Raw genomic sequence first — 16,343 nt, 5'->3', positions numbered from 1 at the left:
TTGGATTAGGATTAGCAGCACGCTAACTCAAATACAAAATGCAACATGTAGAGTCATTTTTTTCAGTTGTAACTAGTCCCTGGCGGAATAATACCTGTAAAACCAGCTTCTGTGGTTTATTAAGTCGAAATAAGCGTGTAGAAAGAAAGAAAACGTGTTTAGGCCCAGTGACGGAGGATTTCTTCTCATCCTTTCCTCGACGTAGACAGACAGACTCGACTGTCATCGAAAAGATTCGGATAGGTTCGGGTACGCATGCGTCCTTCGGCTGGTTTGCTGCGGCTCTGTTTGAGCCTGACAGCTGTGTCAAGCTAGCAAAAACAGCAACGTCTCCTGTCCAGAGCTACACAAAGTAAGACAAATGTAATGTTCTTCGTTGACCAGTTTACTATTGACGATTTACAGACATGTTTTGTAGCATATTTTCCGAACGAAAGACTATCAACGTTTACGTAAAAATATAGATTACACTCTAGGAGCTTGAATGTATCATAAAGCTACCCGCCTTCAGTCAGATATACCTTCAAATCTAGGATGTAAATATTGACACATATTTGTTGTGTTAATAAAATAATATACTATTTGATTATTTTATCCATCTGCTATTATAGCCAACTGTGAGCTACATATAAAACCTAAATGGACTACAAATTATTCATACCTGTAGAAATGACATTTTTCTACTTTCCAAACTAATTGTGAAGTGAAAGATTTTTTTTAAATAATTATAAACCATTTTGTTTTAAAAGATTAAGCATGACTTTTATTTAGGTGATGAAATTAAATAATTAAAAAAAACATAAACATAACACAGTCCGTCCATAATATGTTCAAAAAGGATAGAATGAAGCTCATCTTTGTTTTCTACCCCTAAAATTAATAGACTATCTGGTTTCAACTGGCTTTACAAATAGAAATATGAAGAGAGCAACTCCTTTACTCTTATAACACTAAATAAAATGGTTGTTTGCGCCATTAAAGTCTCTCACTCCAAATTTATTATTGATACGTCACTTCTTAAAACTGTTGATTGCACTGGCTTTTATCAAGGGATATCAGAGTTAACAAAATAAATACATAATTTAAAGTATAAAGAGGACTGGATTCAAATGCATGCTACGCATTACAAATAATAATAATAATAATAATAATAATAATAAACAATCTGAAAACGTTCCTTCCACTTCAGAATTTATTCACTTCCAACCCAGTGACATTATTTTTAAACAATGATTAAAATAATTGATGCTTGTAGCAATACAGACAAAAAAAGTGGAAAAAGTCAATAAGCACTTTTTTTAAGCAAGAAGCATTCTGAATCTAAAACGAAAAGTAAAAATGTGCAAAACACTTAAAAATAAAATGTAAAAACAACGACAAAATAGGAATATGATTATTTTTATTCAGCGCAACATTAAAACCTAATGTGGGGATCAAAAATTGGATGCTTTCTTGGACATTCAGTGTCGTTAACGAACGCTTCATCAGCGACAAACTGGACGTATTTTACTCCAAAATCGATTAAGCTGCTTTTATTTTTGAAGTTCCCACCGGATGTGGACTTCTTGCTTCGCGCTCTCCAGCTTGATACCCGTCGGGTCGACAGACGCTGCCTTGGAAACGACATAAATCCAGTGCGTGCAGCTGGGTTTCGAGCGGGGACCTACATTTCCTCACTTCAAAGGCTTCCGCCCCTCTTCTGTCCTCTTCCACCTCTTCTCCATCCCTTCCTCCATCCATCCATCTCTTCCTCCATCTATCAGCCAGCATGGGGGATCTGAAATGAAGCGCGGCGCAGCGGAGGAGGCACGGCGAGGAGCTTCGAAATAACCGAGAGCGAGAGAGGAGGTGACGGGAGGTGCCGCAGCCAGGTAAATGTGAGCGGATTTCCAATCAGCTTCGCATGCCACGGCCGTGGCGTGGAGCCGTGTCCATGCGGGGGCACGTAGCCACGGTGGAGACTGAGGGGGAGGTTGGGAGAAAGGAGGATGATGCATTTGTTTTTGTTATTGTTGCACGCAAAAAAAATAAAATAAAAATAAAAAGACAATACGTGCGTACAAACGTGATCAAATAAATGCGCGCGGATTTATCTGTATGTGTATGTTTTAATGAATTAACGCAAGACAGGCGCTCCTTTTGCACCATTCACACCATTTTCTCCTCCCCTGTGTGGCGGCGCGCTGGTCAGGTCTCTCTCTCTCTCTCTCTCTCTCTCTCTCTCTCTCTGCTTGCCTGCAACAAAATGTCACCAGTTGGGAGGATTTTTCTTGCAGGATTTGGCAGAAAACACGCTTCAGGCTTCCAAAGAGAGAGGCAGATAGAGGGAAGGAATGGAGTATAAAGAAGAGGAGGTGTTCGGAGGATTATGTCTGTAACGGGGATCCAGTGGATCTGCTCAAAAGTAGCTGCTGAAACAGAAGAGAATGGCACCAGATCTATGCTAAGTGTTGACATAGGGTGTGCTTTAAAATGGACGGCATAGAGATGTTGTTTTCAGTCTAAAAAAACATTATTATGATGATGATGATTATTATTATTATTATTGCTTTTTGATGTTACAGCTTTTGTTGCTTTAAACATGCCTTCATGTTTAAAGTCCTCCTTGGTCTAAGCAGTCTGTGATGTTTGGGTGGTGTTCGGTAATTTGAGGGATGTAACAAAAGAAATCTTTAATTAGCCTTTAGCATATTAAATAGGTCAACAAAGGGATTGGTGCTGATGGGCAGTAAAAGATGAGCTGCAGAGATTGTGGACCATTAATATTATTCTCCAGAGCAGTTTAGCATACGGCGATGCATTCATTTTTCATTCAATTACTTAATTTCATGCATGATCCACATAAAAACTAAAAACCACAAGAACACAGGCTTAAAGGGGCAGTATTGTGTATTTTTCAAATATGACTTAATTTAACGCCTTAAAATTGAGACTGTTTCTTTAAGAAGCTCCTGCTCTTTCTGAAACTCCGCCTTCAGGAAGTCATCTTCTATTAACCCTTTAATGTTTTTACCAGCGTTGCATTGAGAAGTGGCTCGTATAATGAGCTCAGCCGATGCTCAGTTCCACCAGATGTTTGCTAATTGCTGCTGGCTAGTCTTAAGGAGCTGAGTGAGGGAGTCGCAAGGGGGGTTGTTCTGTGAAGCAGAAGCTTGGAAACTCCAGCTCAGAGGAGGAGCTGCGTCTTGAAGGTGGAGCTCGGTCCACCCAGGCGGTTTGCACAGCAGAATGGTTGCCATGGGAGATTAAAGGACTTCTTAAACATGCATACATGATATATTGATAGTCATTAAAGTTTGCTTTGGTTTGAAAGCTTCAATTTGACTTTTACAGGCATTTCCTGTCATTGCAAACAAATAGCTCAATCCTTGTCCCGTCAGATAGTAAAATTGTCCCCCAGACATTTAGTTTATTCACATTAGCAGATGGAAAGTTGATTTTGATGATGAGAAACTGGATTCATTATTGTGGACTTTGATGCTGCTGCTCTAGTGGCTTATAGTTCATGACGCTCTTAAGCTTTGGCGGATTGTTCCTGGTCATTTGAGGGTGACTGGTTTGATCTGAACCGACCATGTTTACGTGTGCCGTCATATTCATCCCAGGCGGGAAAATGAACGCTTCAAATGAAACAAAAGTCCAAGTTTTTACTTTAAAACATGTCAGAATAAGAGACGAATGACCAGACCTGATATATATTTTATGGCGATTTGTAAACGGTCGTCCTCATCATAGCTGCTCTCCATTCGGAATCCACTTCAGGGGGTTCTTTCATGTCTGAACTCGGATTAGATAATAGGCTTTTTTTAAATGCTTATTTGTGAAGCTGCTGTACAACAGAGTCGTATTCATGAGAGGCTGTGCTCACAGAAGCTTGTGCTGATTTATTACATAAGCCAATGATAGAGGAAGAAGGGCCAAGAAACCTCAACTCGCTCACACATGGTTACTTAACTTCAATGAGTGAAAACGAAATATGGAGGGAGGCCTTGGTTGGTTGGATAAAAGGAAATCTTCTGGAATTTTGCAGCATTTTGTATGCTCCATGTGAAAAAATGTCAAGAAAATATTTGGTGGTTAGACCACCAATATGTTGGTGGTCAGATCGTTTATCATTTATTGTGATAAATTTCGTATAAGACTGATTTGTCGTTGTCGCGGTAAATTCCAGTTAATGATGTTTAAAACCTCCTAAAAGTGTCCGTATTGTTGGAACTATTTTTTTTTTGCTATTCCACTGTTTGTTCAGTTAATGTGTGACAGTAAAATATCAATAGATTAGAAAATGTGATTAAATGCAGTCACTGTGTGGATTTTAGTGACACAAATCACACGTTATGTGCCTGGTGTCCTAAGGAAGCGTATTGCTTTATTATTTAAGAGCTTTTATTTGTGTTTGTGGGACTATAATTCCTGCGACACTCAGTCACAGCCATGCAGTTTCTTAAAAATATAATAAATAGTTAACGTCACCTTTATCGTTATTGTAATACTACCACAAAATATCGTGATAGTACTTTAAGTTCATGTTGCCCGCTGCTAGTTTAGAGTAAATATTATTCATGACAATACTGCTTTCAGGGGCAAATCCACCAAACACTCGTTCATGGTTTGAAAAATCCTCCATCATGTTGTTGCATGTAGATCTGCTTTTTTGGCTTCACTGTCATGATAAAAGGTTTGCTAATGATTAGATACACCAGTGTTTCTTAACCCTGGTCCTCACCGCCCTCCTGCTCTGCATGTTTTAGATGTTCCTCTATTCCAAAACAGCTGATTCAAATGATTGCATGGCAGTCAGGTACTGCAGGAGCCTGTTAATCACCCAGAGGTACAATTCAGGTGTTTGGCAGAAGGGAAACACCTAAAACATGCAGGACATGGGGGCGGTGAGGACCAGGGTTGAGAAACACTGAGATGCACAGTAATTAGTCGTGAAGAGTTTTATTAGCTTTACTTCATGGCAAAATAAAATACAATTTCCACCAGTGCAGAGCTTGTTCAACAGTTGGTTTTCTGCCTGTGACTACAGTCACTTAAACTAAAAAACACTTTATCCTGTGAAAAATACTTGTGTGCTGTGTGATTTATGAGTAGAGCTGCAAAATATTAAAAGCTGACAATGATTGGAAGTGGAAAGATAGTACTAAGTATTCCTGCAAATGGTCCAGCATCTCATGCTGCAGGTGCAGAGTAAAATGATGTTCCTTCACGACGACATGGATGAAAATAGGTGTGGCTGTTATGACCAAAACGTAGTAGTTTGACTCTATTTAAGTTAAACTTTGGCACCACATTAGGGGAATTTACTTAGGGTTTTGTAGTAATGTCATTAAACTTAAATAATAATCAAATAGTTTGAGTCAATATAAACTGTACTATTTATGGGGTTGCTTCTCATCCAGAGGAGTTGGGTTACAATTTTATCTGAGGACATTGTTGTGAAATAAGAGGGATTTCAAAATGTCCTCCAAGAGCAATACTTTCTAACTATTGAGGGGCAATTTGGTGAGGTTATTAGAATGATTTTTTTTTTACCCAAATGGTGACTAGGAAGCTTAACCTCACTGAGAGCAGGTGGCCTGTCCTCCAAGAGCTGGAAAATAAATGACAAACTGTCATCAGCTTAGAACCAGAAGTGGAGTTTCAGCTCATCGGAGAAAATTATTTTAGTTATAGAGGAAATGGTCGGCCATGTTGGTACAGTTAGTTCACAAAGGTTTAAGGAAAATAGAAATAGTTACTGCAAAAGGACAATGACTATTTTAGTAATCAATTCTTTGATTGATGATTAATTGATTAATCGGATAAAAAAATTCAGCATTCTGCAAATTTTTTATTTTATCACTTGAGCATTTTTATACAATATAAGAAATATTATAAAAATGCAACAAACAAGTAATTAAATTCTTTTTTAAAAAAATAAGAAAAAAACATTTTATTTCCTGAAATTCAACTATACAGCATTCCTCTAGTGTAAACTTGATTATTTGTAGCAAAGGATAACACATTGAAGGGCTAATCTGTTGATTATTTTTATGATTAACTTACTAATAATTGGATAGCGAAAGGTGCTTAATACGACTTTTTTTTTTTTACAGAGTTTGAATGTTAATAGATTATTAACTTAGGTCACGATTATTTCACTAATTGATTAATCATTGCTAATTGTGATTAATCACAATTTATCAGATTAATCGTTTCATCTCTAGACAATTCAGTTATTTTCCTCATGCTTTAAAAAAGATAAATGAAAAATAATCTACTTCTTGCTTGCTTTTTAGTTTCTCCTAACAAATGAATCATTTAGTCAACAGTTTGTTTGTTTTTTTTGTTGAGGTTGGATTTTTAGTAAACATAACATTGTAGGTTTTGTCAGGATCTGGACACATTTTTTTAAAGCATTTATCTATAAACCCTTTTTCCCCCCCTTACATCTGTGAGACTGTAGCTTCACTCTGCCTTCACCTGTCGTCCTGACCCAAAATCCATCTGGTCCTTCTGGGGTCGTTCACAGTGCAACAATCACAGATACACGTGTGTGTGTGTGTGTGTGTGTGTGTGTGTGTGTATGCGTGCGTGCATGTGTGTGTGTGGACTTTGACCCAGCCACATAAGGACACTCATCGTCCTGCTCGTACCCTGGTCTGCCGCCTTCGCTGTTTCTGGCTGCTCTCTGATGTCATGAAAAATTTGTAGTTTTCTGTCTGGCTTTTCTTCCTCCCCGACTGACGCAATCTGCCTTAGTCAGCGGTTTCCAGGCTCGTTTATTTACAGCACGGAGATCGATGCTTCTCTGCGTGGAAATGGCGGCCGTTGCTCGGCGTTTTGGTGTTCATGCTCAGGTGTCGCTGGTGGTTTTATTGGTGAAGCCAACGATCCTTCTTTGATCCTAAGTACTACTCTGTGGCCGCCTGCCTATGATAATATATCAAAGAAGAATGCAATAATTGCTGATCTGAGCACATTTAATAGGTAATATTGTTATTGCTCCATCAGTTGAGCTTGTATTTTGTTTCCCCCCACTGAGGTCAGAAGTCATGGTGAGCTTTCACGGTTCAGTGCTTTATCTGAGATACCTGCAAAATTTTATAAATTGTTAGACAAAAGAGTGAAGGTAAAGCCTGATATTAGAGGAAGTCAGAGATTGTTTCCAGTGATGGAGAGTTTAAGTATAAGGTTTTTTCATTGAAGTGAATCCCCAGTATTCACGGGAGCTAGGGAGTTAGCTAAACTCTACAAATACTTGAGACGCTCCTCTAAAAACACTCAGAGTTTCTCATCTTAGAAGTTCAAATATCAACTATACCTTACTACAGTGGTGTGAAAAACAGCTAGCGCCTTCCCTGATGTTCTAATTTGTGGCATGTTTGTCACAATTCAGTGAACATCAAGCCAATGTAAATATTAGCAAAATAGCAGTTAAGTTATGTTTTAACAGGAGGGGAATCACTTTTTCACATAGGTCCATGTAGGTTTGGATTTTTATTTTCTCCCTCAGTAATAAACACCTTCATTTAAAAACTGAATTTTGTATTTACTTGTGTTGTTTTTGACTAATATTTCAGTTGATTTGATGTTCTTACACACTAGTGTGGCAAACAGGCAAACAAAAGCTATGAAATCAGGAACATTTCACATTGTTACATGTATTAGTCCACACAGTGGAAACCGCCTTAGCACTAGCAGAAGCTAATCCCTGCAGTGTTCGTTCTCTCTGCTTTTGAGAATTCAGCCAATCAGCGGCAAGGAAAGCAAATGGCGGCCCTAGATTGGCTGCTTTGCAAACGCCAAATGTCAAGCAGTGTTGCATGTAGTGCTTAATGTTTTAGCAAATACTGTATGGAAAAATCTGCGTCTAGGCAAATTTTCCGATAATTTTAAGTTATGTTCCACAGAAAAATGTTTGCCAGTCTATAAATACTTCCAAAAGAAAAGAGGCATATTCTGTCCAGCAGGACTTAATGTTTGGTTGTAGCAGTAAAAGTGTGGCCTGAGAGCTGTCTTTTCTTGAAGACTGAGGTTTCATTTGCAAATCCTGAGTCTGTCAAAGAAGATAGATGTGACCATAAAGACATTACATGTCCTGAAGTTGTTACGTTTTCTGTCAGTAGGCTCATGCTGCTCAGCATGCATCAGAGACAAGCAGAAAAACGTTTCAGCATCGAATGAAAGCTTTCTGGAGATTTAGACTAACACTCTGCTGCCGAACAGAGGACTTTAATTTCGCTCAAGTTTCTTCTCTTCCTGTGACCTCAGTAGCAAATTCATCTGCAGCTGGATGTGATTTAAGCAAAAGGAACAGATTCAAACTGTGACGGTGGAGGGTTTTTACAACACTACAATCTGAAGTCAGTCAGTTTTATGACCCATTACTAATGCCTGTTCAGTGTCAGAGGGTTTCCCACAGCATATTGATAGCGATTGTAGCGATAAATATGCCATTACTCATTCTATATGTTGTGTTCCCATCAATACATAATTGTATGCAAATTATTTCAATTGCAAGATTATGCTACTTAATTTGTTTTAAAGCTTTTTAAATGTCTTTAGCCAAGATGGGAGTAATAAGTTGTGTTTAGTCTTATCCATAACACAGATCCTTCCATTGTTTTCACAGAGTTTCTGCAAATTTAAGACTTTTCAAGACTTTTTTTTAAAGACCCTTATTAAGACCTGGATTGTGACAGAAACCTACAAAAGAAAATCACATATTTTGTGGCTGTGGCTCCCATGTCTCTTTTGGTTCTCAGCTGTGTCTCTCTCCACATTAAAAACATTGTTGAATTAAAATCCTTGAAATGGCTGACACTGGTGCTTGACCACCGTGTTTAAAATCCATTAACCCTCAGATTCCAGAGTTCGCCATGCATCGAACGCTGCTCTTAGATCAGTGCTAGTTAGAGCAGCGCCGACCGTTTTCTGGGGAGCTTTGTTAGCCAAAACTGTGACATTTGTGGAATCTGTTTGTGGCCGTTGGCAGCAGCTTTGTGCTTCTCACACTGGCTGTCTACAGCATTAACCCCCGTAGTGCCAAGCATTATTGCGCAGAATGTAGATAGCTGTGGCGAAGACGAATGTCATCCAGCCAATTGGTTATAATTTTGCACTTACCCATGACAGATGCAAAAAATGCTAGCTAACCAGCTAGTATATTAGCAACACATCAGCAGTAGACTCAGCCTTAAGGTGTATGCGACTCAAACTTTTGCCTGACAGGAAAATCCTGGAAGGAAAAAAAGTCTGCATAGAGTATACAATATTAAATGGTCCTGCCAAAAAGCAATAATAATAATAATCATCATCATCATAATAATGTTTTTTTAGACTGAAAACAACATCTCTATGCCGTCCATTTTAAAGCACACCCTATGTCAACACTTAGCATAGATCTGGTGCCATTCTCTTCTGTTTCAGCAGCTACTTTTGAGCAGATCCACTGGATCCCCGTTACAGACAGAATCCTCCGCACACCTCCTCTTCTTTATACTCCATTCCTTCCCTCTATCTGCCTCTCTCTTTGGAAGCCTGAAGCGTGTTTTCTGCCAAATCCTGCAGGTCCTGCCCATTAGTTGTAATTGTAAAGTGGCAGATAAAATAAGCCTCCATCTTTAACAAGTATCTGTGTCTTTTATGGGCACCTCCCTGTTTCTTCCCAGACCAGAGAAACTGGGACACTGGGATCGATGTGACCTGTCTTTTCCCAGTAGGACCTCCTCTTCCTACCATCCCTGCTTCAGTAGAACCCAGTTTGTTCTATACTGTGTGTGTGTGACAGTGTCGGGTCACATGGTTTTTGCCGGATGACTTGTTGCGATCGCGCTGAGGTTGGCACATTTAATTGTGGGAGACTGGGTCGCAGAGGGGCACGAGGGGAGTTTTTTTCCCGCAACACACAACCGGGCAGAGGGTGAATGCTCCCCGGTAACACAACACTCACAGCCCAGAGCTGACCTGTTTACTAACCGCATTAGCAGACAATAAAAAGAGGGTACGATACAAGAAGGTAGGAGTGGTGTAAAGCACCTTTAGCTCTGTGTAAAACATGTTATTTTAAAACGTTTTGATCAATGGTTTGATGAACAAATTAAATGTGAAGGTAACGATGGAGGAGGTACACTCGCTCCTCCAAACAGGTGGCAATAAGTCAACTACGTGCTTTGAACTCAGTCTATTATCCAAACGCCATCTAGTGGCCTGGCATGATAACTACAGTTTCCTCAAGGTGTTTTGGCGGTGGCGTTTAAACATGAAACGTTTCCAAACGGAGATCTTGTGTTAATGTTACCTTCAAGACTTAGGGACACAAAATAATGCATTGTTGAAGGGTGGAAAAATAAAGACGCATGTTTTGGGATATTTCTTTAGAAATAGCATTGCCTTTACTCTGATACCCCTAACAAAAAACCCAATTTCCTTCTGAAGCCACTTAATAAAAGCAGGCCATCTGTGTTAAATTTAACATTTGTGTAAAACATTGTGAAGGTCCCAGAAGTTTGTTCGAGAACATCATATAAGTGAAATAACCTGGTACTGGAACTAGTACTTTTTAAAAAAATCAATATTGAGGAATTATTGACTTTAAACAAACTCCTATTTCTTGCTAAAAAAGTTGCTTGTATGTTTGTTTTGTCTTATTTCAGTTGGACTAAGATATTTGTACTAGAAACTAGACCAAAAATACTTGGTAAGTTAGTTTTTTTTCTTCGTGGAGCTTTGTTTTCTTAGTCAGTGGCTGTATTTTCTCCACTGTAAACTAACTACAGTTCTGTCCCAATCACTCGTTCTGCTGCCAAAATCAGAAAGTCTTCCATAGAAACCATGACAACGACCCTACAGAGTCAGAGACCGCGTGTCAGAGAGCGGAGACGAGGAGGGGGGGAAAAGGGACAGAGGGAGGCAAGCATCAGGCTCCTCGCTTCCTCTCTGCTCTTCTGCTCTTTTACAGTTTTGGATGATTTGTTTCTAGGGAGGATTAGTACAAAACACTTGGGGGAGACGAGGGGAGTGGCTTTATAACTGCAATCATTTTTGTACAATGGCCTCTCACCCAAGAGCATCAGCATAAATGAAGACATCAAAGAGAGCTAAAACTGGGGAAAAAAAGGGTGTGGGGGGGAGGGGGTTGGGCGAGCATGGAGTTTTTGACACTGAGGATGAAAACAGTAAAAAAAAAAAGGAGGTTACAGTCACAAAAAAGGAGGGAGTTAAAATGAAGACGGCTCGCACGTTTAAAAATTTAAACAATCTCGCATGGTCTACCTAATTCAACATCAAACAAAAAACAAATTAATCTGGTTTTGGTAGCATCAAACAAATAAAACCCACCTAAAAATGCTTTTCATACAGCTGACAGCTTGTCCAACTCATTTTTTTAAATATTTTTTTGTTCAGCTCCCTGATGCCTCTTTGTTAAATGACATTTGGCTTAGCACCAAACGAGGAGCTCCGGCGCTCCACAGAAATCTTGACTGAGAATAAAACATTAGCTCTGTTTCTCTGTGTTGGCTCACTTCATTGTTTGTGCAGATTTCTTTTCTTTTCTTTTCTTTTTTTTCTTTTTTTTTCAAAAAAAAAGAAAAGATTTTGTGTGTAAGATGCGGAAGAGATACAGATATTTGTCCGGACAGCATCTGCAAAATGTTGAGAACAGAAGTAATTTACATATTTAGAGTATTTGTTACTACAGAAGAATCAGATTAAAGAAGAATTGTTGGTTTTATTGTGTTAAGTATCAATCCATCCAGAAGCAGAAGAAGAAACTCAACTTTTTGTTCCGGATCTTGTAAAATACGATGTATGGACCAGTCAAACCAGGGTTGTAATTATTATTTAATGGTTACAGATTCTTTACAGTTTTTAATACATTTGAGTTTCAGAGTACATTTTGTACATATGATATTGGTAAATATCAGTTATCGGCCATAACAGTAATACTGGTATGGGATATCAATATCTGTCCAGATTTTCATATTGTTTCATTCTTCAATTAAAGTATCAAAACCTTTGCAAAATTTCTCCAGGTTTGTCAGCTTGTTATTTACTTGAAGTTTTCCTTTTTTTAAGATTTGGCTGAGCCATGTTAAATTGAACACGTTCTCTAGGATCAATAACATTTTAATTCTAATGAACATCTAACACCGGAACTTGAAGACATTTTCAATCTCTAAAATAAATAAACAAAATAAATAAATTATGAAGTCTCTGTAAACAAAACTGACCTTTAAGAAAAAGGCTAGTTGAGACCAAAACGCCAGACTGAAGACTTTTGTCATCCAGTTTTTGGTAGAAAGAGAGAAACACGTTAAATTATGCAAATGGAAATTATTGTGCTCATTTTAATTTATCGTGAGATTAATAGATTGTTTTGCATATTGCAACAGGCTTATGTAACATGGAAAACGTACTGCGAATGAACATTTTACAGTGGGGAAATGTATTTATTTTTTTGTCACTTTCACTTTAAAAATGAATCCCAATTGATAAGTCACGCAGTGCATCATTTAATTACACCAATATATAGAGACAGAGCTCCTTATTTGAAGTAGTTACTGCTCAAATCTAATTAGCTGTGGTTATTTGGGTAAGTCCTGCAGAGCCCAGGGGGGTGGGGGGGATGTGACAGGTTGGATCACAGGTTGAGGCCGATTAAGTGGCTCGGTGAAGACGTGTTTGTTTGTGAGTGTGTACTTGGTCATTAGCTTGGGCTCAAGTCCATATTCCTGAACAGAAGGAGGAGTAATTAAAGTCAGTAAGGTTTTCTCCTGTCTCGTTGTCCATCTACACGCTTGTAAAATTAAAGTAACACTCAATATTGCTTTATGCTAAAGGCTAAAATATAATCTACGGCCTTGGTGGAAAGAGGCAACAGAGTGGGTTAATTTACCCCCTGTTGAGATGTCTGGGTGCGTGAACCAGTCTGGAGTGAGGGGTCAGAGGTGAGCGTGGAAGCTTGGGGTCTTTTATAACCTCCCTACAGGTCTTTACAAACAGGATCCAATCAGCTTTGGATCAGACGGATAAAGTCTCATCTGTAATTACAACCACAGACACTGAAACACTGAGAAGAAGCTATGGATCAGGAACTTCCTTCTGAATGGTTTCCTACGTATTTTAATTTATATTTCTGTATATAATGTCAAATTTTAGGTGGGTACAAAATGTTCCTGCCTTATGTAATCGATTGTCATAACATTGACAGAAATTTCATGTGGTTTTAAAGATCCTTCCTCATTATGTTCGTAGCAAATCTGTACACACAGCCCCACAAACACCCCAACCCAACACCCATCTCAGATCATCTGCCACTCCATCCCTCAGCCTTCACAGATAACATGAACACATGAACAGGCTGTGCTAAGAGCGGTGGCAGCAATCATGAATGCGAGAGGCACATTTTAGTTTTTGTTTTTATGTTTTTCATTTAGTGTTTAAGTGATACGTGTAACAGTTTGTGTTGATTGCTTTAAGACGTGGCTGGATCCATACTTTGAAAATTTATCTTGCTTTTGACAGGAATTGGAGTCCTACTGTTGATTTGGGGGCGGGGGGGTATTTGAAAGTGGTGCATGATTAATTGCCCTTGTTTTCACATTTCATACATTTCTACTTCCACTTTTTTTTTTTTACCAATAAACAAAATATCTGATATCTATTTAAATAACCAATGCGTGTCATTATATGTTTCTTGGTACTCTAATATTTTGATGAACTACAGAGATAAATAATCACACAAATTATAGGATTTCATTGAATTTAATGGTTAATAATTATTTAAAAACTTCCTTTAATGCATTACTTGTTCGAATAGTATGTGGATGTTGGGATCAGTGGTGTAAAATTCAGTGTCCTGTTGCGTCTGTGAACTTTACAGGATGTTTTGGTTACTTTAACCATAATGTCACTTTCTTGTTGAATTTTTTGTCCTTATTTGAGGATTAAACTATTTGTAACATAACTCAGGTTTTGACTATTTCAAGCGTTCAGCATGCTGAAGTGAGTGGATCTTCTTCAGCAAATGTGTTACAAAATTCAGTCATAGCCTGACTTGTCTGATGGTTGAATGATATTGTATGCACCGTTGTCGTATGCACTGTTGTCATATCCACAAATGATAAAGCAGGGTATTTAACAATGCTTTGGGGGAAAAAGCAGTCACTCAGGCTAAGATAACCTTGTCGATTCATGTTTACCACTTACTATCTCCCTGTTAACCTTAGGTTATAACCCTGGGACTGTTCATTTAGTCTGTACAGCTTCACTGTTGCCCATGGAAACAGAAAATTGTCACCATGTGAGGAAACAACAATGCTAACTAACATTTTCTGACAGGTCACTTTCACTTGTACATCTCTAAAGAGTTTCATTTTGCCACAAATTTCTTGATCTGATCTGACCTGACCTTTTAGAAATCGTTTCCTTTGCTCCTCTCGGAAGCCCGGGTGTCACGGTGCGATGGATCATCCACAGGCCGACGTACCAAAGTTTCCACTTTTAGTTTTCATCTCTTGGCATCTTTTGCTCCCTCTTTTTAATTTCTATTTTGCTTCCCTTCTCTCGTTTTTTCCGTGTCCTCTTTGTGCAGTCTTTCTTTCATACTATTTTCAGTGGCACAGCCAGTTCCACTTTTGATCTGAAGAGCAGATTCCTCAGTGTGTTGGCATGACAACACTCCCGTGGCTCCACAGCGTACTCAGGGTGCTTTTCCTCTTCCGTCTATCGTCTGTTTTCTTCTTTACATTTACATTTGGACCTAAATATTTTAACATTTAAGCTTGTGTTCTTTAGTGTTGTTCGCTTTCAAAAGATTCTTTGGTTAATAATGATATATGTGCTATATGAATTATGTATTTTTGATTTTCAGATGCTCACATCGGACACTAAAGGCAGTGCTCAAAATGCTAAAGGTCACAAATTTTTTATTGTTTTTTTCAGTTTTCAAATCTGATACTGCTGATGATGCCAGAAAAGTCTGATGCCTGCAAAGCCTATGTAAAGTTTAATATAGTTAAACTTAAGGAATCACAGAGACTGGAGTGTGTGAGTTTCAATGTTAATCAGTCTTTGGTAAACATGGTTGTAGTTAAAATTAGCGCCGTCAATCGATTAAAATATGTAATCAGATTAATCACACTCTCGCCCTTTGATTAATCACAATTAACTTTGTGTAGGCCTGAAATGTAAAACTGCACATTTTCAAAAACTGCTTAAGAGAATGTTTTATTGTCTCCAACCAAACATCTACGTTTTTCAGGTTTTCATATTTACGACGGTTTTATATGAAGTCCTTTTGTTGTAATTTAGAAACGTTATCTGTAAAGTGGTTATGCTCCAGTGAAAGAATAATTCACCGTTGTGATAAGTAGGCTACATGCTACCTTGGTTTTATCCAAATGTTTGTTGTCACATCTTTTTTTGTCTTGGTGTTACTGAACTTTATTTGACAGGAATCTGACAGGAAGTGAGTAGACAGACGTGCCGTTGAACTGCCGTTGAACTTTTTGGATAAATCGCAAATGTTGACAGCCTGAGTTTAAATTTAGTGTTGATATGAATTTCACCTTGATAGGACAAACCAATGATACGTTTGTTTACATCAAAACAACACTTCACATTTTGAATAACAGATTTGCACCAAAAACTTGCATTTTTGTACACTTTTTAAATATATATATATTTTTATTATTATTCAGCTGGAAAAATAGTTAAATAATTTAGTTTTATATGAAAAAAGAAATGTGAAAATGAGGAGAACCTCCTAAGAACATCGGGGAAAGACAAGCTTAAAATTTTCTGCCAGAACAAAGGCAACCAAGTTGCTATTGTATTCTTGACATTCCTTTGAAGCAACTGTTTGTGAGCGGGAATATATTTCTATTTAAAGAGGAATCCTCAGAAAAAGGTGAACCTGTTAGGAGTTGTTTCTCTGTTTACCCGTTCTCTTGTTGAAGCATAGCCGACTAGAACCATGTCAGTTTGCCTTGCAGCTGACCTGAAAGTGTTCATAAAGGAGACGTAAGCGCCCGAGGGTCAAAACAGAGTCGCTTCGTGTGTCTGAAGCTTTTATGACCGAGGAAGAAACCGCAGATTCTCAGACAGACATGGAAACAGGGGAGGGGGGGAAACCCCAGTCTTTGTTGGACGCTCGGGAGTTGGGAGTTGGAGTATAAGGTATTCGCCCCCTACTGATTTATTGATGAAACCAAGCGAGGAAGTACAAAATATTTGGATCGAAAACGAGCGCAGGAGCCAGCTAAAAAGACGACTGGGGGACCCACCCGACAGACGAGACGAGCAGCACCCATCGGAGCGGGGAAGGAGGATGATGGGGAGTTTTTATGTAT

General features: G+C 38.5%; 1 protein-coding gene across 3 annotated transcripts in view; it reads left to right on the top strand.

Moving 5' to 3' along the window:
• Positions 1–270: 270 nt before the first annotated feature.
• The window catches only part of LOC103144648 (wiskott-Aldrich syndrome protein family member 3), a 35,730-nt gene continuing 19,657 nt past the window's right edge, over positions 271–16,343 (top strand). The window contains exons 1-2 of one of the 3 annotated variants that reach the window (XM_007561727.2): positions 271–352; positions 1,545–1,871. The gene's annotated coding sequence lies outside the window, so the exon portion shown is untranslated. Of the gene's footprint in view, positions 353–1,544; positions 1,872–2,246; positions 2,461–16,343 lie in introns of those variants that run through there. The other 2 variants (XM_007561728.2, XM_016676223.1) reach the window with 2 other exon arrangements.

This window comes from Poecilia formosa, unplaced genomic scaffold (genome assembly GCF_000485575.1).
Source record: "Poecilia formosa unplaced genomic scaffold, Poecilia_formosa-5.1.2 Scaffold130, whole genome shotgun sequence".
NCBI lineage: Eukaryota > Metazoa > Chordata > Actinopteri > Cyprinodontiformes > Poeciliidae > Poecilia > Poecilia formosa.
The sequence above is the reverse complement of the archived record's forward strand: the minus strand, read 5'-3'. Positions and strand labels throughout refer to the sequence as shown.